The sequence below is a fragment of the Felis catus genome, chromosome D1 (assembly GCF_018350175.1).
Source record: "Felis catus isolate Fca126 chromosome D1, F.catus_Fca126_mat1.0, whole genome shotgun sequence".
In the NCBI taxonomy this organism is placed as follows: Eukaryota; Metazoa; Chordata; class Mammalia; order Carnivora; family Felidae; genus Felis; species Felis catus.
The window spans coordinates 45,375,737-45,402,836 of NC_058377.1; the positions used below are offsets into that span (position 1 = coordinate 45,375,737).

Genomic DNA, 27,100 nt, shown 5'->3' on the forward strand with positions numbered 1-27,100 from the left:
AAGGAATTTTGATTTAATGCTCCAACTCAGAAAAGCTTAGAAGTAAACATTTCAGCATTGTCACAGACTTGAATTTGGTAAGGAGAATTAATGTAAGAGAAAAATTCAACATCACGATGAGCAAGCAGCACTGAAACAAATTAATCCAAAGAAATGCATGAGACATAAAGAACTGCAGCATACAAAATGCAGTATTTTGCTGGATGAATTACTTTATGACATTCACGAAATAGAAATGAAGTAATAAAAATGTTTCCTCAAAATATTTTGATTTTGAGGCTGCCTCACTCAAATTTTGGCTAAAAATCTATATTTAGCTCAATTTACTGATATCTACAAACTCAAGCTCAATCTGCTATAACATACCTTTATGTCTTCTGGAACTCCTAACATGTATAAACTCTGAATCAGGTCCTATAGGATATATGACATATTGAGTAATAATACTAATAAATAATAAATACTTACTGAGAACTTTCCAGGTGCTAACACTGTTTTAAGCACCTGACATGTAATAACTCAATCTTCATAACAATTCTATTAGATGGTCACTATTATCATTTGTTAAAGAAGATGCCAAAGTAAGCATTGCTGAGAGAATCATTCAAAATAGGGCCAGGAAGATACTGAAGAAGCAGGACCTGTGCACATCTCCTGATTGAATTTTAAGAACACCATGAACTCTTGACTTTTGTCAATTTCAACTTGTCAGTTGCACCTGGACCAGCTCCTCCAACACATCTTTCCTCTTTGGACTGGAATAGAGATATAATGGAGCAACTTCTAGCTAAACAGCCAATACTGTGTCAGTCAATTTAACTCTGGCAGTAGGAACCATAATTCTTTCAAAACAATTTATGTAACCTTTTGAGTGTTGCCTTTACAAGTCTGCACTCCCTGTTTGCAATTCAGAGCACATTTTTGATTTCAATGGACTTTATAGACTGCTTCTTCTGGGTCGCAATTCCTAAGACCTTAAAGAAATATTTTTGGTTGCTTTCCTGCCTCTTGATCTTCTTGGGCAACATTACATGGCCTAATCTGCAGGATCTAAAGTGCCTGACCGCCATCTGTAGCACTGTTGCCATTTGGGTAAGGTCAGAACAATGGCCCATTGCGCTCTGTGCACTCAGGCAGTTAACTCCAAATTTTTGAAAGCTAATCTGAACCTTTCCAAGTGATTCTCAAACTTAGCTGAAGCTTCTCAACCCTTTCTCTACCTCCACCTCCTCCACCTGTGTAACCTAGTTTAGCTGAACTTCCATTCAATATTGACAACTCAGAGGTTTCTCTAGACCCCTAGTCATCCAGGTTCCTTTTAAAGTTAAATGTAATGAAGGATGCTGAAAGGACTTCATCAGTTACCTGTACTTCTTGGACTAAGGCGGAATTAGAAGCCATTACTAAGGACTTCTCTGTGGCCTTGAGGACCCTTTAGGATTTGCTAAAGAAATGATACTCTGACCTATGAACCTGGGTATTCTGACCTTTATCAATTTATCCATATACTTGGACATGCAAGGGAATAGATGGAAAAAGTAAGGTAGACAAAGCCTTTTGAAGACTTTTCTAAGCAAGAAGCTACAGATAAAACAGGAGCTTTTAAGCTAGCTAAAGATTTATGTAAAACTATCCTAAGATTTTTTTCCCAAAGACTGCATATTGGTGAAAAATTTGACAATGTACTCAATGGCCAAATGAATTTTATTATTATTATGACAAATGGGAAAATACTTTTAAAGAATACTCTTGAGATTCATCAGGCACATCAGGGACATGCAAATCAAAACCACAATGAGATATCACCTCACACCTGTCAGAGAGGCTAAATCAATAACATAAGAAACAAGTGTAGGCAAGGATGTGGAGAAAAAGGAACCTTCCTGCAATGTTGGTGGGAATGCAAACTGGTACAGCCACTGTGGAAAACAATATGGCAACTCCTCAAAAAAATTAAAAACAGAACTACCCTATGATCCAGGTATTCTACTACTGGATATTTATCCAAAGAAAACAAACACTAATTCAAAAAGATATATGTACCCTTATGGTTTTACAGTATTATTTACACTAGCCAAGACATGGAAACAGCCCAAGTGTTCATCCACAGATGAATGGGTAAAGAAGTGGTATATATATACACAATGGAATATTACTCAGCCATAAAAGAAATGCAATTTTTCCATTCACAATGGCAAGGATGGACCTAAAGGGTATAATGCTAAGTTGAATAAGTCAGAGAAAGACAAATACCATATTATTTCACTCATGTGGAATTTAGGAAACAAAACAAATGAACAAAGAAAAAAAGAAACCAACATAAAAACAGACTATCATATACAGAGAACAAACTGATGGTTGCCAGAGGGGAAGTGGGCGGGGGGGGGGGGGGGGGGGGAGATGAATGAGATTAAGAATACACTTATCATGATAACCCCTGAGAAGTATATAAATTGTTGAATCCTATTGTACACCTGAAAGTAATACACAATCTAAACAGATCTATAATCTAAGAAAATTTGATGTTTATTAAGTAATTTTAAACAAGTTTTCCTTACTAAGTGTATTTGTTTATTTTGAAAGAGAGGGAGAGAGAATGAGTGGGGGAGGGGTAGAAAGGGAGAAAGAGAATCCTAAGCAGGCTCCACTCTGTCAGCCTGGGACCTCATGTGGGGCTCGATCTCACAAACCGTGGGATCATGACTAGAGTCCCATGCTTAACCCAGATGCCCCGTGGTTTCTTTACTACTAATATAATCTGCCTGGGTAACAAAAATTCTATGTTTTGTCTGCATCACATCTTCGATTAGTTAAAAGGAAACAAAACAAAAAAACTGAGTTTTCGCTATTCAAAAAGAGCTAAGGCTTTTGCAGCTATATCTGTCCTTGAAATCTTTTTGTCACTTCAGTGAAGTAGATAATTAAGTAGCCATGCATCTAATGAAACTTTTGACATTTTTTGACAAGCTTTCCCAAATCAAGTTTGAAATGAAGTCTTTTTGACCTGAAAGAAACTTTGGGACTTTTTTCTAGAGGGTCCCTGGAATATTTAAAAGTTCTATTAAACTAAGTTTATTTGATATGTTAAATTACATGGGAAGCATTGTCAAATAAGAATACTAAACCCTCTTTATGTTGTATTTGTGTAAGTGTATGGTAAGTGTTCCAAAAATTATATGGAGGTTCTAAAATTCTGACATAAGTTTAATGAGAATCTTATCCTTATAGCAGTATGCCCAATACTCCTACCCCTATTTCCTTTGATCCACAACTGATAAAAAGGGATACACTTCAATTTTACAAAATCCTGATCAAATCCATAGGGACCAATCATACTACCAAAGTATGTTCTACCAAAGAACAGTCTTTCCACAGCATGCTCTGGAAATACAAAGACATTGAACATTACAACCATCAACCTGGAGACATGATTTATTGGAAAAAACACTTGCACAAAGGTTCTCTCCAGTCTCACTGGAAGGGACCATACAAGATATTGCTAATCAACCTTTACACCATTAAATTAGAAGGCACTGATTCATGTTTCTTATTTTTTAAAAAGGCTCTCATATCCAGCTGGACTACTAAATCAACTGGAGACCTCAAATTGACTATATTCTGAAAGAAGAAGCAGACAACATCTGAATACACTGCTTTCCTGAAAGTTAGGACCAGGTCAGTACAATAACTCTTTAATATTTGCCAAAAGTATAATGAAAACTTTTAAATTCATTGAGATCTTTGTTCTACTGTTTACCTGGGTAGGAATTCTTATGAATTTTGCTGTTTGATACTCAGTAGGACTTCTTCCCCTGTGGTAGCCAAATCTGAAAGCTTTCTGTATACCTATTGTTGTTCCCTCCCTGATTTTATATGTATATATATCCAAATGATGAACTTTTTAATCTTTCTAGTTTTTCTTCCAGCTTTCATCTCCTTTGGTACCTAGAATGGTTAATGCTATTATTCAAATATATCAATCACTAGTGGATTGGCCATAATTCCTCTACTAAAAGTTTGCAAAGTAAGTAAATAACAACTAGTAGTATGCTAATCTCTGAACTCAGATGTTCCCAACTTTACCATAATTTTTGATAAGGAGCCTTCTGCTATAATCTACAGAGCCCAAGCTTTCATCCCCAAACTCCTATTCCATGCTTTCTCTTGATATCCCATTTCCTATCTAGCTTTTCCTCCCTGCCCCCCCACCAACCAAATAATGACTATTAAACTCCTAGAAGACAGATTCTAGGCCCTTGTATCTGCAACAAAAATGCACAGACCCATATTTGTCTGATAATAATTCATCACTTGCTTACCTGACCCATTCACTTGACTACCCCTTCCCAAGCTTGCCAGCCTAATGAAACTTGTGGGCAACTCCCTAAGACTGATCCTTGACTTGAGTTTGTTTCCTCTTCATTTCCTGTAAATGAATCTATAAATACTGTCAACATGTCTGGCTTGCTCTGTGCACTTGATATATTTTTGTTTGTGGATATAGTCATCAATCTTGGGCTTATAAATGTCTTAACAGTTGGAGAGGCCTTAATAACTTGTATTTTGGGGAGAATTTAATATTTTCCTTCACTATTCTCAAAATGACTACAGCCACTACTGCCAAATCTCACACAAGAAAAAGAACATTGTTAATACTTGATATTTACCCTGATGAGGAACCTTCAGGATATGAAGACAATAGCTATGGTCATAGCCAATGCTGCTAACTTCCTGCTAGATATTCCACCAGAGATGAGTTTAAATAATATCTTAGAATCATAGGTTCATGGCTTAGAGTAGGCACAGCAGACTTTGAAATTTTGAGAAATGTTGAGAAATTTTAAGAAATATATCTCCTTTTATTAGCTGTGGGTCAGAGGAGGCAGAGGCTAAGTGCATTGGATACCCTGGTGACCATCTCAAAGGATGAGAGTCTGAGTTTCAAAGAGGATGGAATTTAGAGGAAATAACAGTAGGGGTTTGGGCCAAGGTATTTGAAGGGTCTCTACAAATTTTGCCAACTGAGTCTTAATAGTGCCATTACTGTGTTCAACTAACCATGATGATTGAGGATGATCTGCACACACACAAAAAAGGTGTCATAAAACTAGCCAAACAGAGTAGACCTGTCCAAGGCACATGACCAGTAAATTGATTTCCCCTATCACTCTGAAGTTCAAGAGGATTTCCCCAAGAAAAGATAATTTTTTTTTAACAGAATTTTTTTAGCTATAGAAGCAGCAGTGGCCTGAATACAAGGGACAGCTTCAGTCTGGTGAGAAACCATGCAAGGACTAAAACATCCATGACATGAGAAATATATATGAAATCCATCTTCATTTTTTTAATGTTTATTTATTTTCAGAGAGAGGGAGAGAGAATCCCAAGCAGGTGTCATGTTCAGCATGGAAGCTGATGTGGGGCTGGATTGCACAAACGTGAGATAATAACCTGAACTGAAATCGAGTCTGATGCTCAACTGCTTAAGCCACCCAGGTACCCCTGAAATCCATCTTGGTGAACAAGTTTCCCTGGATTGTATTTTGAATAGGTAGGACAAGTGAGGTGAACACTTTTTGTGACCTTATTAATATTTCCCTACTAATATTGGTTTATGAATGCTATCATTGTGTTAGTAGTCTAATGGTTTAATGCAGCAATAGTGGTAAATAGTGAAAATTTTAGAATTTCTGGTAGGGCTAGATATTTTAATTGGTCAAAACTAGAATTCCTTTTATTGAATTAGCAATTACTAGATCTCTCTCGTCAATTTTCCAAATTATCATTTGGAAGAACACTTGTTTGGATCATTACAGAGATTTGGCTATTGGTTTCCTTGAGAGTAGCATTTGAGGCAGAAATGTCAGTGAGGTGGTTTCCTTTGAACTCCAGTGAGTTGAATTTGGAAGGCCCAGGGCCTTAATAATAGCCAGAGCCACCTTTAAAAGTATCAAGTATTGGGGCGCCTGGGTGGCGCAGTCGGTTAAGAGTCCGACTTCAGCCAGGTCACGATCTCGCGGTCCGCGAGTTCGAGCCCCGCGTCAGGCTCTGGGTTGATGGCTCAGAGCCTGGAGCCTGTTTCCGATTCTGTGCCTCCCTCTCTCTCTGCCCCTCCCCCGTTCATGCTCTGTCTCTCTCTGTCTGAAAAATAAATAAACGTTAAAAAAAATATTTTAAAAGTATCAAGGGGCGCCTGGGTTAAGCATCTGACTTCAGCTCAAGTCATGATGTCATGGTTAGTGAGTTCAAGCCCCACATCAGGCTCTGTGCTGATAGCTCAGAGCCTGGTGCCTGCTTCCAATTCTGTGTCTGCTTATCTCTCTTTCCCTCCCCTGCTTGCACTCTGTCTCTCTCTTTCTCTCTCACAAATAAACATTAAAAAAATTAAGGCATCTAATAAATTTTGGACATGGGGCCATTTTTAATTTATCCCAGTAGAAGTACAACAACAACAAAATTTTCATTATTTCCATAACATTCCAAAGTCATGAGCTATCCCAAAGGAAAACTGGTTATCAATATAAATGTTTTCAGCTTTGCTCTTAGCCTAATTACAAGGATAGTTAAAGGGAATCCCAGATTATTTCTTCAGTGACCTTAACTAAAAATGGCAGGAATGGCTCAGAGGTAAAGGGGTTATCCCTGTGCCATGGGTCTAGTTGTTGAAGAGGCAGAGGGGTAGGTGGTGTTCAAAACACTTTGATGTCTAGAGCAAAAGGAAAACTCCTCAACAGTACAGTATGAATAGGAACAGCAAGTTCTGAAAGGAATCAGATAAAATGCCAGCACAGGAGTCAAACTGAAAGCCAGCACAGTTCTAATAGGAATAGTCTGAGTCCAAAAAGGAATTGACTAAAGGCCAAATTAGTACTCTTAGAAAGGACAAGGCCTTAAAACAGATCTTGAAGAAAGCCTGAAGAGCCAAAACACAAAGAGAGCAGAGCTCAAGACCCAGAAGAAAATTAACCTTCAACTTCCAGAGTCAACAAAAAAGCAGTGAGCCCAATTAGTGCTGTGAGTATCATTTCCTATTTGCACATCAGCCTCACAGTTGTTGGGGGTTGCCTCTGGATCCTATTTCTTATAATTACATAACATTTACCTTGAAAGTTATTTTACCAGCAAAAAATGGGGTTTATTAAGGAATAAGAAAATGGAAATTTAGGACTAGCACCTTAAGGCAAAGCCATAGGTAAGTTCAACAATGCAGAGGAACATTATTTTATGTAGAAGAAGGAGGATCTTATCAAGGATTGTTTTGAATGAAAGTCCATGGGAAAAAAGGAAGAATTCAGGGTGATGATGGTTTTTCATTGGCTGAGTTGCAGGGATAGTTGATTTTGATTTCTCATAGGAGATGCTTTCCCTATTGGGGTTTGTAATTGACATTAAGTGATAGGGCTTCCCCTCTTGCATCCCTAGTCTACTTTAGTGAGGTTTACATTTATTAATTTTCACAACCCAGGATGGTTCAGTCTTAGGTTCTCTTGCATTTTTAACTGGATTGGAGCTGTCTTGTATTCATGTTTTTAAATTACATTGTTATTATTTTAATTTGTGCTTTATTTGCTATTTTCAAATTGCTTATGCTATGTATTTCTAGTTATTGTTGTACTACTACTTAAAATGTCAGACTCAAAAACATTCATCAGATGTACCTTTTGACTAAAGGTAATGAGAACCTAGTTGATGTCTACACCTTATTTCTTTAAACCTCCTTATTACTCAAATGTGACCATAAGACTCTAACCTATCATGATTGTTGAACATCTCAAATATCAATAACCTAAAAAACTCCTTGTCTGCAGGACATAATGTACCCAATGCAGGTTGCCAACCACTCTGCAGTGAAATGAGTCTAACAATTGATCATCAATCCTTTCCTGCCAGAAAGATCTTGATCAAAGGAGAATAAGTAAAAGAAGATTCCAAAGTGAAATACCTATAAGCATTGCTAAAAGAGTCATTCAAAATAGGGCTGGGGAAAGGTTCAGGAAGCAGGGCCTATGCACATCTCCCGTTTCAATTTTTAGAACACCAAGAACTCTTGACTTTTGTCAATTACAACTTGTCAGTTGCACGAGGACCGCTTCCTGGAACACCTCCTACTTTGGACTGGAATAGACATAATGTAAAAACTGTTAGCTAAACAGCCAATACTGTACTAGATAGTCAGTTTAACTCTGTCAGCACCAATCATACTTCTTTCAAAACAAGTTATGTAACCTTGCAGGTTTTGCCTTTATAAGCCTGCATTCCCTGATTGTAATTCAGAGCACACTTTGTTGTCAGTAGTCTGTGTGCCTCATGGATTGTAATCCCTAAGACCTCGATAAATGGAGAATAAAATAGGAGGCCAGATAATAGCTAATAGGAATTATTATTATTTTTTTTTACAAAGGACCCCTAGTGCAGGAGTGGTGACTGATATGCAGAGGACAATGCAGAAGGATGTCAATGCTCCCAGCAAAAGTTAGGCTCAGGAACTGGAGGTAAAGTATTGGTGAAGTAGTAGTAAGTGAAGTTGTAGTAAGACATGAGCCTGAAAATAAGACACCCAGGGCCTCTTGCCATCCACAAGAATAAGTCTCCGGGGGAATACAGAAGAATAAGCTTTATAGTCTGGAGAAACTGGGCCATAGGGGCTGGACTTGGGCACACAATCAAAAAGCAAGGCTGGAGTTCTCCACAGAAACAGGTCATGGACTCCCTCTCATGTCCTGATCTTAACAGACATAAAGAGATATATTGATGGTTATACAATAATAGTAGGGTCCTTGAACACCCCATTTACATCAATGGATAGATCATCCAGGCAGAAAATCAATAAAGAAACAATGTCTTTGAAAAACACACTGGGCTAGATAGACTTAAAAAATATATATGGAACATTCCATCCCCAAACAATAAAATATACATTCTTTTCAAGTAAACATAGAACATTCTCCAGGGTGGATCACATATTACCCCACAAAACAAGTCTTGATAGATTTAAGAAGACTGAAGTCATAATCATGCATCTGTGCTAACCACAACAGTATGAAACTAGAAATCAATCACAAGGAAAAAATGGCAAAAAAAAAAGAAACCCACAAGTATGTAGGGACTAAACAACTAATAGGTCAATAAATCAAAGAGGATCAAAAAATACATGGAGACAAATAAAAATGAAAACACAACAGTACATTTTGAGATGTAGTAAAAGCAATGCTAAGAGGGAAATATATGGTGACACATGCTTCCTCAACAAATGAGAAAAATCTCAAACATTCTAACCTTCCACCTAAAGGAATTAGAAAAAGAATAATAAACATAAAATGCAAAGTCAGTAGAAGGAAGAAAATAATAAAGATCAGAGTAGAAATAGAGAATAATAATTTAAAACCACGGAAAAGATCAATGAAACCAAGAGCTGATTCTTTAGAAAGATAATATTGATAAACCTTTAGCTGGACTCACTGAAAGAAAAATACCTAAGTAAAAAAAAATAGAAAAAAAGGAGAAATAACAACCATACCACAAAGGATTATAAAAGACTACTGTAAGTAATTATATGCTAACAAATTGGACAACCTAGAAGAAATGGACAAATTCCTGGAAACATACAATCTTTTAAAATTGAATCATGATGAATAGAAAATATGAACAGACGAATTACTGTAAGGAAATTGAACTCATAATCAAAAGACTCCAAGCAGACAGGTCCAGAACCAGATAGCTTCACAGGCAAATTCTTCCAAACATTAAAAGAAGAGTTCATACCTACTCTCCACAAGATGTTCCAAAAAATAGAAGAAGGAAAGCTCCCAAATACATGCCATGAGGCCAGTATTACCCTGATGCAGAAACCAGAGAAAGAAACTGTGAAAAAGGAAAACTATAGGCCAATATCCAATGAAAATAGATGTAAAAATCCTCAACAAAATATTAGCAAGCCAAATTCAATAATACACTAAGAGGATTATTCACCATGATCAAGTGGGATTTATGCTGAGGATGCAAGGATGGTTCAATATTTACAAATCAATGAATGTAATATACCACATTAACAAAACAAAGTATCAAAATCATGATCATCTCCATCAGTGCCAAAAAAGGATATGAGAAATTCAACCTCTTTTCATGATAAAAACTCTGAACAAAGTGGTTTAAATGAAACATAACATAATAAAAATCATATATTATCAGCTAAGATCATAATCAATGGTGAAAAAACTGAAAGCTTTTACTCTGAGAAACAACACAAGGATGTCCACTCTCATCATTTTTTTACCATAGCACTGGAAGTCCTAGCTACAGCAATCACAAGAAATAAATGGTATCCAAATTGGTAAAGAAGTTAAACTGTCACTATTTGCAGATGATATGATACTACACATAGAAAACCCTAAAGTGTCCACCCAAAAATTTATAAGTAATAAATGAATTCAGCAAAGTTGGATTATACAAAATTAATACACAGAAATTGGTTGTATTTCCATATACTAATAACAAAATAGCAGAAAGAGAAATTAAGAAAAGTCTCATTTATAATTGCACCAAAAAGAATAAAATGCCGAGGAATAGACTTAACCAAATAGATATTGAAGATGACACAAGTGGAAAGATATTCCATGTTTATGGAGTAGAAGAATTAATATGTTAAAATGGCCATGCTACCCAAAGCCATCTACAAATTCATTGCAATACCTATCAAAATATCAATAGCATTTTTCACAGAACTAGAATAATCGTAAAATTTGTATAAATCCACAAAAGACTCCTAATAGCTAAAACAATCTTGAAAAACAACAAAGCTAGAAGTATTACAATCCCAGATTTCAAAATACACTACAAAGGAGTCTGGTACTGGCACAAAAAAAGACAGGTTGATATAAAGAACCCAGAAATAAATCCACACTTATATAATCAGTTAATCTATGACAAAGGAGGCAAGAATATGCAATAGGGAAAAGACCAATGTCTTCAATAAATGGTGCTGGGAAAACTGGATAGCCACATTCAAAAGAATGAAACTGGACCACTTTCTTATACCTACACAAAAATAAACAAAAATGATTTAAAGACCTAAATGTGAGATATGAAACCATAAAACTCCTAGAAGAAATCATAGGCAGTAATTTCTTTCACATTGACTTTAGCCACGTTTTTCTAGATATGTCCCCTCAGGCAAAGTAAACAAAAGCAAAAATAAACTGTTGGGACTAAACCAAAATAAAAAGTTTTTTCATAGTGAAGGAAGGCATCAAGAAAACAAAAAGGCAACTAACAAATGGGACAAGATATTTGCAAATGATATAAATGATAAAGGGTCAATATCTAAAATATATAAAGAACTCCAACTCAACACCAAAAACCAGAAATAATCTAATTGAAAATGGGCAGAGGACCCAAATAAACATTTTTTTCCAAAAAACATACAGATATCCAACAGATACATGAAAAGATGCTGATCACTACCAATCATCAGGGAAATACAAATCAAAATCACAATGAGAGACCAGCAGTCAGAATGGGTAGAATCAAAAAGGAATAACAAGTATTGAAGAGAATGTAGAGAAAAAGCAACACTCATGGACTATTGGTGGGAATGCAAATTTGTGCAGCCACAGTATGGAGGATCCTCATAGAAATACCATATGAACCAGTAATTCTACCACTGGGTATTTACCCAAAGAAAAAGAAACACTAATTCAAACAGATATTTGCATCTGCATCACGATGTTTATTGCAGCATTACTTTACAATAGCCAAGGAATGGAAGCAACCCAAGTGTCCATTGATAGATGAATCAATAAGGAAATGGTATATGTACACAATAGAATAATACTCATCCATAAGAAAAGAATGAGCTCTGGTCATTTGTGAAAATATGGGTGGACCCAGAGGGTATGATGCTAAGTGAAATAAGTTAGACAAAGACAAATACCACATTTCACTTTTATGTGGGGGAAAAAAAAAATAAATCATAAAGAGAAGCAGAGAACAAACTGATGGTTGCCAGAGTGGAGGGGATAGGAGGATGGGCAAAATGGGTGAAATGCATGGGAAGTATTGGTTTCCAGTTATGAAATGAATAAATCATAAAAAGTTATAGCATAGGAAATATAATGGATGGTAATGTAATAATGTTGTATCAAGACAAATGACAGCTACACTGGTGATGAGAATAGTATAAGACATAGACTTAGTCACTATATACCTAAAACAAATGTAACATTGCATATCAACTATACTTCAATAAAAAAGTGGATATGTACAACCTGTGTATTTAGTGGCCCATTCAAGAACAGTATTAGATTCAAAACATAAGTGTCCTGAAAATTTGTTTAAAAAAATGGTTAAAAACAATTTAAATCATGGGGTGCCTGGGTGGCTCAGTAGGTTAAGTGACTTGATCTCAGGGCCATGAGTTCAGGCCACATATTGTGCTCCAAAAAAAATTAGATCATATTTAAAGCCTCCAGAGGAGGAGTCATAAAGAGGGCCATTGGTTACACACAGCAAAGTGTTAAAATCCTTTTCCTCATATCCTGCTATTGCCTTAGTTTTCCAGTCCTATTGTATAGAGTTCCTTGAATTCACTTGAAACTCAGCCTAAGGTGCTGTGTCTCAATCTCACCAGTTGCCCCCCGGCCCCCTCTTGATTCATTCTCTAAAAGACCTCTTTTCAGGCCATAGCTCTACCCACTTCCCTGAGTACAACCACAAAGGCCAGGGGTCAGCAACCCTCAGAGCACAGGAATTCTTACCGAAGAAGCTGGGGTAGTGCAAAGCTGCCTGAACACATTGTGAGCCCATCATATTGATGCATGACTATTTTTTTAGTCCGTGGAAATGTTATAGATTTTTAGTAACTCTTCGACACCCAGGGTCCCTGGCCTATGATGGAAACTACTACCTCATTTTCTACCTCCTTGAAATCTCTGCAGGACCCAGTTTAACAATTTACACAGGGTGTTTTGTGACAGTACAGAGCAGCAACAATGTCTAAATCCAGACTCATATTGAAACATGTCCACTCCAATAAATCAATGTTCTTACCTTGACTAATTTATTGACTCACTTGGCTGGGAAAAGGTCATGAACAGCATTGGACTGGATTCAAATTGATCTAACCACCAAACAGCAACAAAAAGAAAGCATTTCATTATTTACCCCACAAATTGGTCAGTTTTCTATATATTTTTTTCTTATTTCTATAACAATATCTACAGACTCACATCTGGCACTCTACACAATTTATTTGAAAATACTAAAAACCTCAGCAGAACAAAAGTTAAAAAGTTGAGAAAGGGATACAGGAAAAAAGAAGGGGGCAGGAATAAAGTTATCTCATTTATTAGAATTAGAATCCTGGCATCTCATTGTTTTAGCAAAAATAGGGAAATCATGTTTGTCCCAACATAAAACCTAAGTCTGTAGCAGTCTAAGATGAAAATTTTCTAGGCCTTCCCTTAATTGGACAATGTCGCCTTGTCTCCCTGGAAGATAACCAACCAAGAAGGAAAATGAGCAAGAATACAAATAGATAATAAATACATACATAGCATGTATTACCATGTGCCATGAGTGGAGAGCAGAGAGACAGTGCAATAAGGGACAACACTAACCCAGATTTAAGAGGTTTTGCCTTAAGACTGGGCTCTCCCACTAAAGGTCAAGGTGCAGGTAGCAATTTTGTTAATCTTCATCTTTCTAAGGGAATTTTGGCCAGGTGATCCCTAAGATTCTTCTTAACTCCACAATTCAAAATCTCCTTTTGGAGTCATACTCATCCATTTATCTTTAATTCTCAACACAATTGAAAGAACATCAACTGTGGAGTCAGAAGAAATGGGTTTATACCCCAGTTAGGCCCTCATTTGTATGATATTGGGCAAGTCATTATCATCTTGTCTTCTTTTACTGTTTATTATTATTACTTCCTCAATATAAAATAATGTTTTTCTTATATTACTGAGAGGGGTAACTATAATAGCAAACATATATTGTAAATGATTAAATACTATGCAAATTTTGGTCATTAATATTTTCATGGCTCTGTCAACAGGGTTTCTTCCTCTATTGATAGTAAGGTAGTAATGTATTGAAATTTTCCAAGATAAAGCCTAGTGTGTAATATTCCTCCTCCCCCCAAAAAATCATTTGCACAGACCCAGTGGCCAAAATTGTGGATTATTCTTTTGATTAATTATTCTATTTTAAAAGTCTGAACTAATTTCCATAATAAGACATAGGAAAGATCTCTAGCAATATCTCTTCAAGTAATTAAAAACCTATTATTATAATTTCCTTTTTAATTAAATAGGCAGTGGAACAATGTCTTAGTTCAGGCTGCTAAAGCAAAGTATCATAGACTGGGTGGCTTATCAATGGAAATGCATTTCTCCCAGTTCTGGAGGCTGAAAGTCTGAGTTCAGGGTGCCAGCATAGTTGAGTGCTGGTGAGGAGAGCCCTCCTGTGTGTTGCAGACTGCTGACTTCTCATTGCATCCCTCACAAGGCAGGAAAAGAGCAAGCTAGCTTTCTGGTTTCTTCTTATAAAGGCACTAATCCCACTCATTAGGGCTCCACTTCCTGACCTACTTATTCCTAAAGGTTCCACCCTCCAGATACCACCACACCAGGGACTAGATTTTAACATATGAATTTAGAGAGACACAACATTCAGTCTGAAACAAATGGTGTTATACAAAAGAGAGACAATTCAGCAAATTCAAAAATGCTGATGTCATTCAAAAAATTCTACAATGAAAATCTTCTATTTTTATTCTCTTTATACACCAAAGTATAGGGTTAAAAAAGTTCTTTCTAGATGTTGATTTTCCCTTCACCTTCAGAACTTTTGGACTTTTTTCTCTCCAGACTCCTAAATGATTTGCTGAACCTTCATTGTCTTTCTGACCAAGAGTCACCAAGAGATATTTACTCTGGGGGAAATAAATTAAAAACCAGCAGTGGCTGCTGTCTTCACATGGAAAGTTATGCAAATGTTCATCTGTTCTTTTGAAGCCTTGAGCATCCTGTGGGACCAACAGTCTTTTTGCCAGAATTCATAATCCTACCGTTTAAAGTGAAGGTGCACTTACCTATCAGAAGGAAGCTAGCCAACAGGTTTTACAGTATCAGAATGATCAGAAACTGCTTCCAAATACTAAATCTTATGGTGGAAATATGGTTCTTTGGGACTATTGGAAGTATCAGACTCTCTCCCCTGAACTTTCCTCTCACTGGCCCATAAGCTGATTGGAGCAATCTCAGCCAGAGGAGCCTCAGAGACGAAGAAAAAAATTTAGTAAAATCTTTCATAGTGCTTTTCCCCAAATAAAACTTTGACTAAATGAAATGCTCCCAAGGAAGTTGTTAATTGGATTGTTTGGAGAATAAATCAATACGTAAGAATCCATTTTTCCCTCAGCTCCTGGCTAAAAAACATCTTCTCAAAGAAAGAGGCCCAATTTCCTTGCTATGTACAGCATTTGATTCAGTGCCAAACATTTTTGGGAAAACCTGTGTCTTAGCATATTCATAATCTGAAGAATAAAAGCAATAACGGAGGGTGAGGAAAGTCTCAAAGGCTATTCTTGGGGAAAGCCTAGCTCCATGTATTTTAGCCTCCCTAGAAGGGCAAAGAGGATGGAGATTATGTTAGGAAACTTATTTCTGTTACAGCCTTCTATCTTTATGACCATCCATACAGGCAGGTTACTCAGGCACTCCACAGCTTAAAAAAAATCCCTATTATAAGCAATACCTAATGATAAACAATGAATAAAATAGTCTCTGTCTTCTGTCCTTATAGTATGGCAAGACAGACATGCTAAGAACTACAGGTGCGATGAGCTTAAAAAGAAGTGTGGGGTGTTATAAGAGCATATATAATGAACAGAAAATACCTGAGCAAAGATGGAGAAGGCGTGAGGGACAGAACAATTATTATATTTTTTGACAGATAGTGCAAGTGAAGCCCCAACAGATTAATTATCCCACAAGTGAGTGAAGAGACAGGATCCAGATCCAGATTCCTGTCCTTCAAAGTACAGGTACTCAGAGATTCCCATCTGAGACTCTGAGTATATCTTATCTGCTCAGTCCTGCCTGGGAGCAATTGTCCTCAGGTTTTTCTCCTAAGTTGGGGAAGACAGAGGAGGGAATAAATTTAGTCAACTTCATTTTAACAAAGAAAGCAGATAACATCTCTTTAAAATGTTTTCTAGAAGTGATTCTATAAAAGAATCATGTATTACTAGCTGAGACTTGTGCCATAATAACTCTGAAAGTACTAAAGCTTGGGACTCTGGGCAAATTTGGAAAGATCAGCTGTCAGAGCCCACAGCACCCACTTTTAGAATTTGTGTTCATGGGCCCTACACCCTAACCTACTAGGCTCTGGATCACACTGCATCCCAGATGCCTACAGTACAGGCAAATACTACATAAGCCTCTTGCCAATCTCACAACTCAGGAATCTTTCTTCAAGGACCAGAGAGCCATCTTTTTGAAATGTAGTTATCAAGGAAGATAAAATGCCCAATCTCCTAGTTTGGGGGAAGAGCTGAGCCTAACTTCAGCAATCACCTGACTCCAAATTCCAAAACCTATTTCCAGTCATACATGTAGGAGGTAACTAGCAAGTTTATCTTGAAGACATAAGTGTAATGGGTTGCACCTACTTTGCTATATAACAGAGTGATTTCTTTCTGTCTTTGCAGTATCTTTAGGGGATGGCCTGTAATGTGCATCACATTCTGCTCTAATGCTTACTCAATAGTAAGGCTGTTGGCTTTGTCTTGTAACCTATGTGGAAAGGTGTTGTAATTCGGGAGATTTTGCTTTTAATGATCGTCCTCCAACCACCCCCGCTCTGCCATTTTCCCACTGATAGGAAGAGGTGAATTTTATGATGACTGCCTACAGTCCAGACAGAGTGTTGCACTTTCACCAGGCTTGCAAAATCAAAGTGTGAATTGTTCCCATATAATCACGTGAGAGGCAATTTTCAGCAGCATGTTTAGCCATGCTCACAGAACACAGGGTCAAGAACAGCTTGAGTCAATCTCCTTGTCAATCTCCCTCAGTGACAATTTAATAAAAAACAGAATTTAAATTAGAAAGATGAAAGTATCCCCCTTGCAGGGCCAGAGCATTTGTAGAAGGAAGAAAATGAAGCCAGGCTCCCAAATCTATCAAGAAGAATGGGAAGAAAAGCTTTGGAAAGACCAGTAACAACACTCCCAGGCTTGTTGCTTGTGTTATTTTCCCGGTAGTGCTTAACAGTTGACTGCAGTGAAACAAGCCCTGTGCACTTTTTTTTAAATTTTTTTTTTAACGTTTATTTATTTTTGAGACAGAGAGAGACAGAGCATGAACAGGGGAGGGGCAGAGAGAGAGGGAGACACAGAATCTGAAACGGGCTCCAGGCTCTGAGCTGTCAGCACGGAGCCCAACGCGGGGCTCGAACTCACGGACCGCGAGATCGTCACCTGGCTGAAGTCGGGTGCTTAACCAACTGTGCCACCCACGCGCCCCAGCCCTGTGCACTTTGACAGCACCAGCAGGATGGAGACCAGTGGAGGCTCTGCTTACAGACTTTGATGGGGAGACGCCCAAAGGATGGGGGTCAGATGTAAGAGGAAGAGAAAAAAAACCCAATACCTAAGACCTCCAAAAGAGGAAAGGAAAGCCAGACAGAAGGCAAATATCTTTAGGACCCAGGGACAGTGCCCATGTCACAGGATGCTCTGCTGGGACACCTGGAAGACCCCTCAGATCCCCTCACCTGCAGGCTGAAATGCCTAATTTTCTACCATCTGGACCTTGTGGATTTCATTTATGATCTGATCCTTGCTCAGTGGATGAGCACTATTTATTGAGCACTTGGTATGTGCCTAGTAACTGAGGTAGGATTCAAACACTCAGGCACACCCTTTGTTTTGGAAGTAAGATAGGTAGATGTATCTGTCTGTCTATCTGGACTCCTAGATCTTTGTATTCAGGTATTCATTCAAATGTTCCCTCTACCTAGAGGCTTTTCCTAACCACCTATCTGAAGTAGCCATTTCATCTCTTACGACATCCTAAAGGCACTCTCTGCATGGCTCTTATTCCTAGTTGCAGGGAAACTTGTCTCTCTCCTTCTCTGCTGTTTCCCAAGGGTGAAGAGCAGTACCCAGTACCGGCACTTGGTAGCTTTGTTTACTTAAGTAATTCACTAGTTGATGGCAAATTCCCAATGGACCTTTGGGTCCGTTCAGTCTTTTTGAGTTAGAGGGAAGTGGAGAGAAAGCACAAGGGCACTACTGTTTGTAGCCAATAATAAAAATAAAAAGTTGGAGGAAGGATTTTTATAAAAAATAGTTTTCTAATTTCCCAGTTTTTCCTAGGGCTACAAATGGTACCAATGGAAGTGGGTTTTAGTCAGGAGTCCTATAAATGCAGGACTGCTGCACTCTGATATCCCCCAGCTGGAAGGAAACTGCTTCTGTAACTTCCCTGGTTGCTCTGTCACTTGTCATCACTTGTCATATGTCACTTGTCATCACTTTGCGCTCAAGTCATCTTCCTGCATGTTTGCGTTGCTCCAAGGACCACTCCTGGGTCTGAGTTCACTCCTTCTCCTCTTCTTTCCCTCCAGCCTCCCTCCCTATAGCCTGGGCAGTGGTCAAGGTCAGTCTTACAAATGTGTATGAATGAACTGCCACAAGGCAAACCCTAAATCTTTAATGTCATCTTGTTATTTAATTTTCTCATAAAAGTGTGATGGAAAAAAAAAAATGATGACATTCTATTTAATTGAAGCCACCAACAGATGGTTCTGGTTAATTGAGGTTTTTTTGGTAGGCTCTCTTTACGAAAGACCCTGTCACACAGGCTTCTTAGCATGTCCTTCCATGCCCCAGAGCCAAGTGCTTGGAGAACATATGCTCTTTTTGAGAACTCTAGTCTGTCTGCTCTGGGAATTCTTCCAAATTCCCACTAGTAGTGCTCATTATGACTCTATTTCCTCATAAAAATACCATAAGGGTAACACCACCATATATTTTTATAGCCTTTCACAATTCACAAAGCACCTTGACATCCATGGTCTCTTCTTTATCACAGGCTGTTTGCTCCTTAGATAAGAGAGGCTCCATTTGAATCAGGATTCCAGAGGAAAAGCAAGGATGTACAATGCCTTCTAGAAGGAGAATAAGGAGTGGACGTATCCTGAGATAGCAAGAGGAACACATCTTTGCCCCTAACATCAGCAAGCTGGAGTGCCAGTGCCTTCAAGTATCATTGTTATCATGTGGTGTCATTATTAATAGTGGCTAATTGTTTACCCTGTACCTGCTAGGTAACATGTCCTAATAAAGGTTACAAAATCTCATGTTACTGGTATGGATTTGCTGAGAGGAGCGTTGGGGAATAAAGGCTTTCTTGAAACCAAAGCCTAGGCCAAAGCCTACCATATGTACAACAGAAGAATGAAGCTTCTCTGTTAAGTGATAGTGATGGCTCGGCCCTCCTGAATCCTCTTTCCTCCCTTCACTGATGACTCCTGCAGCCATGAAGACAACTCTGGGGACTTCCCAGGGCTATTCAGAGCACACCTGGAAGATGGTTTTGAGAGGACCTTGACTGGGAGAAGCACAAGAGAGGAGAGAGGAAGTGAGAGGACAGGAAGGTCACAGAAAAGCCATTTTCCTGTGACACTCCAGCTCCTCAGAGTGTGAGGGACTTACATAACAATAAGGGCACATCCTCATGGCAGACACAAGCCTGTGTTCCCCCAGCACCCTTCCCCACCTGGACACCTGATGCTGGGAGTAGCTGTCACCCTAGACACTTCCCACATCTCTCCACTTAAGTGCCACCATGGAAGCAGAAAGGAAGTCCTGATTCTGCCTGCTGTCCATCCCCTGACATTATCGAGTCCTTGTAAAATGCATCCTTGCCAGTTCAGAGCTCTGCCTGCACACTTCAGAGAACCTTGAGAAGTCTGACCTCCTTGGGTTTCTCTCCCTTGTGCTGGGCCTGACAGATACTGATCTAGCAGAAACATGGATGGCTCGGGGAACTCACCTTGCCCTGACTTCTGCAGCAACCTCTCCACAGACTTCGGCAAAGGCTCAGGAGCTTGTCATCTATCATACTCACCTTTCATTTTCCAGACAGCCTCCCTGGGTGTGTTCCCACCTTGTCAGTGCTAATAGAGCCTCTCCGTGTGAGAGGGCCCATCCAGTTTCTGCCCTCCCTACAACACAACCCTCCAGAATCACAGTACTGAAAACGCATAAATCAAATCCTTGCCTTTCAACATCACATTATCCTAAAAAACATATTTGGAATTGGGTGTACATAAAAATATAACCTCTGCATTTTTCTTAGCTCTAAAATTGAGTGAGCCATAGTTGCTACCTCAGAGAATTGTGATTGCTGAGATGTTATGTCAAGTGCTCCATGCAGTACCTGGCGTAGGAAGTACTCAGTAGATAATAATGAGTAAATAGCTTGACATGTAACTAAATACAGAGATAAGTAAATGAACAGATAAATGAACAGTAGAGCATAGGACTCTGGGTTAGTTACCATTCTCTTTCCTTTCCTGTGGAGATGATAATTATTACTAACATTTATACTTTAAGCAACTTTTTGCGATTGCTTAGAAACTCAGATCTCATGTGGAGTCAAGGCGTATGCTTTAAGATCTAACCCAAAACGCGGTAGAGGTAAGTCATTAAGAACATGGGCAGTGGGGCCAGACCACACTGGACCAAATCCCGATGTTGGCCTTAATCACTGTGTTACCTTGTGTAAGTCACTTAACCTTGCTGTGCCTTAGTTTCCTTGTCTGTAAAACAGACAGTGATAGTACCTGACTCATGGAGATGGTATGAAGAGTAAAGGGGATAATCCATAAAAGGGCTGACTGCAATGCCTGGCATAAAGCAAGGTGCTCCCTAAATCCATTGGTGACATAGAAATCTGCTGTTGCTGTTCCTATTACCACAATGACTCTAAACAGATTTCTACTTGCCTCACTTCAGGATTGCTATCCCTGAACATTCCTTCTGCTCATCTCACCCCTGGATTGGACCCATTTGAGATTAACCCATTAACCCTTGAGATTACCCTCCCCTTTTGGGCAGCACACAGGCACTGCCAGACATCCCACTTGCCCCCATTCAGCCTTCCTTCTCCTCGCTACAACTTGAGCCACTGAAGTCCAGGATGCTTTGAAGGCAAGCCACCTTAGTTATTGTGGTTATGACAAGGCTATTCTGCGCACCCCGCATATCCCTTGCATGGTGTACGTGCACAGGACTGCTAATCATAGAGCCAGCATAAAAACAGAAGAATAAAAATGATAAGGATTTGAGTTGTGGGTTGTGAAATTGTGACACCCTGTACAGCCCAGGCTGAGGGAAGGTTAGCTCTAAGACAACCATCCATGACACCGTGGTACCTTCAAAGCAAGATTGGTCTCATTCCCTGGAGGTCTGCTGAGATGCAGGACCTGGGGCTCACCCTGGGGCTTCCATCAGAGCAGCCAGGATCATAGTGAGGAAGTTCATAGGAGCCAGACAATGCCATTGAGGTACATGTGAACCCAGAGTTAGTGCCTGCTATTGGCCTGGAGAATTTTAAATATACAAAGATAGCTGGAGCAGGTGGTAGATGGAAGGAAGTAAATAAAGACAGCTATGGGGCAGCTTGGACTCCAATCTTTTGGTATCACCAGGATGCCTGAGTTTTCCCAGAGCCCTTGTTGGTGCTAGAGAAGGAAACAGGCTTGGATCACTATCCAAGAAAAAGGCCTTTTAAATAAGGAAACACAGCACCTGGGCAGCTCAGTCAGTTAAGCATCTGACTCTTGATTTCAGCGCAGGTCATAATCTCATAGTTCATGAGATGGAACCCCACATCAGGGTCTGCACTGACAGTGAGGATCCTGCTTGGGATTCTCTCTCTCCTCTCCCTTTACCCCTCTCATGTTCGCTTGCTCACTCACTCACTCACTCACTAGCGGGAAGGGAAGGGAAAGAGGGAACTCTATTACAAAGGACTATGGTTTTACTTCAGGAAGTCAAAAGCTGGGGAGGGTCTTAAAATATCAGCCAAGGAAGCCATCAAAAGGAATGGTGCATTGTGATGACCCTTTAAGAGCTTCCTAGGAGCCCATATTCCTTTTCCAAGAGGAAGCCGGCAATGAAGGTTTGCCACTCAGCAGCAACAGCCAGATTATAATAGCACCAGTTAAGTGACACCTTTTCCTTTTATCTACTGAGTCTCAATCCCTCCCTTACCCAGATTAACAAAGAGCCAGAAAAAGAGAGGGGGGGGGTAAAAAAAATAAAAGTTCTTTTCCCCACTACATGACTCTGAGCAGGAGTCTGCTGCTGACTGTCTCCAAGAGGAAAACCTTGATTTATAGCAATAAGCAACTTCCATGGGGCAGATCCTCCCACCATGGCTGCTGTTCATCCACCAACACATCACTGAATTCAGAGTTGGAGGAGATGGTAATAATTGACTTTTCCTAAGATCTCCAGCATTGCTGAGCAGAGCATGAGCTGGGGTGAGAAAGGTTGGGGTTAGGAATAGAGGAGAGTTTGAATGAGATAGGAGATTGAAGTTTTTATTTATACGGGACAGGATTTCTTTATATTTGGAAAATGAGCCTTGATAACCAAAGTGGATCTATTCTTATAGTTGAATGTGATCAAGACACTTCTCTCCAGATGGTATCAAGATGTTTGAGATCAGTCAGACTGTTCTTAAGACAGCGATGACTAAGAAGTAAAGGCACTCTTGGTATCTCACAAAGTTCACACTGTTTAATATTCAGGTTATATTTCAGTCCCAAAGGCTCCCTTAGGGGTTTATCATCCATTACATTCCAAAGGAAGAACCAGCCTTTGTGGATACTGTTACCTCTCCCTCGCTCCAGTCATCCTCCTTCAGGGAAATGGGGCTGAACTGTTACAATGAGAGCTCATCATGTTTATTTGGAAGAAAATTTTTAAAAACTGAAAGGTATGAATGCACCCAGTTTCCAGTTACAAAATATAACTCCAGGCTAGTGGGAGCAAGACTAGTGTAGGGAAGTCCGTGCCCTGGCCTGGTTGCCTCCCCCAGTCCCTGGATTGTCCCTGTGCTGTGCATGTCCATTGTACTGCAGACCCTCTGGGGCAGCTGAGCAAGACCCTCAGGAGCCCACCTACAGTGGAAATGTCCCTTGAAGGACATTAGGCCATAAGAACGAAGGATTACTTTGGAAAGAGACATCATTGGGGGCTAAATGACTCTTGACAAGAAGTTCATTAGACCTTGACCCATCATATAGACAGTTATACTCCAGACATCCCCCACAGGCACAAGTATCAGCCTGGGCCAAGCTACCATTATGTCCTGCCGGGAGAAGGAGTCTCCCAACTGTACTCCCTAATCCTGTCTTTGCTTAGTATAGTCTATTACCTCCACAGCAGTAGAGTTATCCTATTAAAACCTAAGCCAAATCCTCTCTGCTGAAAAACAAAATGAAATGAAGTCTCCCCCATTTCATTCAGTAAAAGCCAAAGTCCTTCTAATGGCCTAGGCCTACATGATCTGCCCAGATAATTCTCTGGCCTCAACTCCTACCACCCTTTGCATTAGTCACTCTTCACCAGCCACCCTGATCTCCTTGTTATTTCTCATACCACCAACCAGATCCTATCTCAGGGCCTTTGCACTCTGTTCCTTTACCTGGCAAAACCTTCCCACCAGAGGCCATGTCATATACTCTTCCATTTACTTACGGTGTCTTCTCAAAAGAAGTATATCTAGCAATGGCTTTCTGACTGCCTTATATAAAAAATCTCTTGCCCTGTCCCAGAACTTACTGTCCCCTTCGTTCCACTTAATATTTTTTACAGTTATCACAAACAATCTGTATATACTACCTTGTTTACTGATTATTGACTTTATATTTACACTGGAATGTAAACCCTCTAAGAAAAGAGACTTTACCTGATTTATTTTTTAAGATTTTATTTTTTAAGTAATATCTATACCCAATGTGGGGCTCAGATTCACAACCCCAAGATCAAGAGTCAAATGTTCAACTGACTGAGACAGCCAGGTTCCCCCACCTGATTTGATCCTTAGCACCTTGATGAGCACTGAGCATGTAACAGCAACATGATAGATATCTACTGAAGGGATAGGTGTTTCTCCTAAGTAATATACGACCAATGAACAAAATCTGGGGACGAATTCCCCTAAGTCTGTGGAGCAAGAGGCATTCTATCAATCACCCCTTTCCCTCTTCATCATGAGGACCAAAGGGGAAAGATTCACCCAGTCTGGAACCGTTTTTTTGTTTTGTTTTGTTTTGTTTTGTTTTGTTTAGAGAAAGGACACTAAGCCCTAAAGAGAGGAAAATAAACACAACCAAAAATATTAAATTCCTCCAGAGTTCTGTTTGCCCTTATTTAGTCACATTGACCGTGTAATCATCTCCTCCTTTTCATATCTAATTTTTCCTCACTCTCTTGATTCATCCCTTCCATCCACATTTCTCATAATTTGGGAAGTAGTAGTCTCAATAGATCTGCTTAGCAGTGAGCCTATTTTGTGCTTCATCTCCTTAGCAAAGAACTCTCTTAAGCAGGTCGGATGTCCAATGCCTAGCCAGTGAGAAATTTTAGCTGAAATAACATTATTCAGTTTTTTACTGAGGTATAAATTACATATAGTGAAATATACAGATCCTAAGTGCATGTGTAGAAAGAAGTTTATAGAGCTACAAACCTGTGTAGCATGCACACCAGTTGAGACAAAGAACATTTCCATTACCTCAGAACAGTCCCTGGTGTCTCTTACAAGTAAATTACTGTAACTTCTTCAGAAACAACCACTGCTCTGCTTTCCACCCACAACAATTGGCTTTGCCTACTTAGGAATTCTACATAAATGGAATTATATGTACTCTTTTTTTTTTTTTAATCTGACTTCTCTTGGTTGTATTTTCAAGATCCATCCATGTTGGTGGATTTATCAGAAATTGCTCCATTTTATTGCTTAGTATTTCATGTGTGCATAAACCACAATGTATTCATTCACCTACTACTGGATGTCTTTGCCCTTTCCACATTTCAGTAATTATGAATAAACCTGTTTTGAACATATGTATACCAATATTTTTGTGTGTGGACAAGGTGTTTTCTTTGGATCTATCACATGTTTGTTTTCTTTTGTTTTTGCTCTTAGGTAAAATAGATATATAAGATTTATATGGGCAGTTCTTAATTTTTCCAATAGAGTTTTACCTTTTAATTGTAGAGTGCTTGCATATTTTTAAATAGAATATGTCATATTTTTATGTTATAGCAAATTGTATTGTTACTTAATGCCATATTCCAATATTGCTAGTTCATAGAATAAAACTGATTTTTGTTTGATTTGTATATATTGTATCTTTGATACATTCACTTGTTAGTGAATTACAATTAGAATTTTAACATAATAAGCAAGTGGTCTGAATATTTATTTTCCTTTCTACTCCTTATGTCTTTTTCTGTGTATTATTGTACTGTCTGGTACCTTCAGTAAAATACTGAATTGTAATGGTAAGAGTGAACATCCTTAAATTTTCACAGTCTTACATATTTCATCATTAAGTATTATGTTAGCTGTAGGTTTGACAGATATGACTTTTATCTGGTTGAGGAAGCTTCTGTGAATTCCTAATTTGCTAAGAGTTTTTATTTTTGTTTTATTTTGATGACTGGGTACTGAATATTTAAATTTTTTTCACCTATTGAAATGATACTTTTTCTTTTATTCTGTAAATATATTGAATGACAGTGACTTATTTAACAGTATTAAGCCAAGCCTGAATTCCCAGAAGAAATTCCATTTGCTCCTGATCCATTATCCATTTGATATATTGTTCTATTTTATTTGGTAATACGTTTTTGAAGATTTTTGCATTTCTGTTCATGACACATATGGGTCTATAGTTTTCTGTTCTAATCTTTGTCTGGTTTTCGTAACAGGTTAGCACAGGCCTCAGATATTTTCTAGAAGAGTTTGCATAAGATTTGTATTATTTCTTCCTTATATGTTTTTTGTTCTTGTTTTTTTTAAGGTTTAAAATTTATTTTGAGAGAGAGAAAGTGCAAGTAGTGGGGGTGGGGGAGCAAAGAGAGAAGAAAGTGAGAATCCCAAGCAGTCTCTGAACCATCAGCATGGAGCCCGACTCAGGGCTCGAACTTACGAACCATGAGATCATGACCTGAGCCAAAGTTGGACGGTTAACCAACCGAGCCACCCAGGCACCCCTTTTCCTTGTATGTTTGATAGGTTTCACCAGGGAACCCATCTGGCCCTAGAATTTTCTTGGTGGGAAGTTTGTTAGCTATAATACCAACTTATTTAGTGAATAAAAAGTACTTTTAAGATTTGTTTTTCTGTCAGTTTTGGTAAGGGATTAATCAATTTATCCAGTTTATGGGTTTACAGTTGTTCATTTCTATTTATGCTGTGTGAATTTCTAAGCAATACAACACTTTCAGATGCTGATAATTTGTGTTTTCCCTCATTATTTTCAGGATTCATCTAGCTTCAAGTTTATAAATTTTATTGATTTTTTTTCATGGACCAACTTTTGCTTTGTTGTTATTTTCTACTCTTTGTTCCTTTTCTTCATTAATCTCCACTCTAATCTTTACCATTTCCATGGATTTGCTATTAGATAGCTTTAGGTTTTTTTTTTTTAATATTTATTCATTTTTGAGAGACAGAGAGAGGCAGAGCTCAAGGAGGGGAAGAGCAGAGAGAGTGGGAGACACAGAATCCAAAGCAGGCTCCAGGCTCTGAGCTCCAGGCTCTCAGCACAGAGCCCGATGTAGGGCTCAAACTCACTAACCATGAGATCATGACCTGAGCCAAAGTCACAAACTGACTAAGCCACCCAGGCACCCCAATAGTTTTAAGTTTTAATGTTGGTTCTGCCACTGATTAGCTGAATAGGCTTAAGAAATGGATTTACCCTCCCTGAAACTCATTTTCTTCATCTGTAACATAGGGACCATAATTCCCACTTTCCATAGTTTTTGTGAGTCTTGCAG

General features: G+C 38.7%; 2 long non-coding RNA genes across 21 annotated transcripts in view; one reads left to right on the top strand and one right to left on the bottom strand.

Annotated features, from left to right (window-relative positions):
* Positions 1-19,371, top strand: part of LOC102900237 — a 166,338-nt gene extending 146,967 nt beyond the window's left edge. For 2 of the 5 annotated variants that reach the window (XR_006586244.1, XR_006586246.1), the window contains exons 4-8: positions 3,563-3,675; positions 3,927-4,024; positions 5,366-5,551; positions 8,402-8,492; positions 19,104-19,371. This is a non-coding gene — a long non-coding RNA (uncharacterized LOC102900237). Of the gene's footprint in view, positions 1-3,562; positions 3,676-3,914; positions 4,025-5,365; positions 5,552-8,401; positions 8,493-19,103 lie in introns of all 5 variants that reach the window. The other 3 variants (XR_006586248.1, XR_006586247.1, XR_006586245.1) reach the window with 3 other exon arrangements.
* Positions 1-27,100, bottom strand: part of LOC109491930 — a 231,792-nt gene that overhangs the window by 53,573 nt on the left and 151,119 nt on the right. For 11 of the 16 annotated variants that reach the window (XR_006586226.1, XR_006586227.1, XR_006586228.1 and 8 more), the window contains one exon: positions 13,045-13,114. The exons of 2 other annotated variants lie outside the window; for them this stretch is intronic. This is a non-coding gene — a long non-coding RNA (uncharacterized LOC109491930). Of the gene's footprint in view, positions 1-366; positions 415-13,044; positions 13,115-19,450; positions 19,623-27,100 lie in introns of all 16 variants that reach the window. 3 more of the 16 variants (XR_006586233.1, XR_006586239.1, XR_006586224.1) reach the window with 2 other exon arrangements.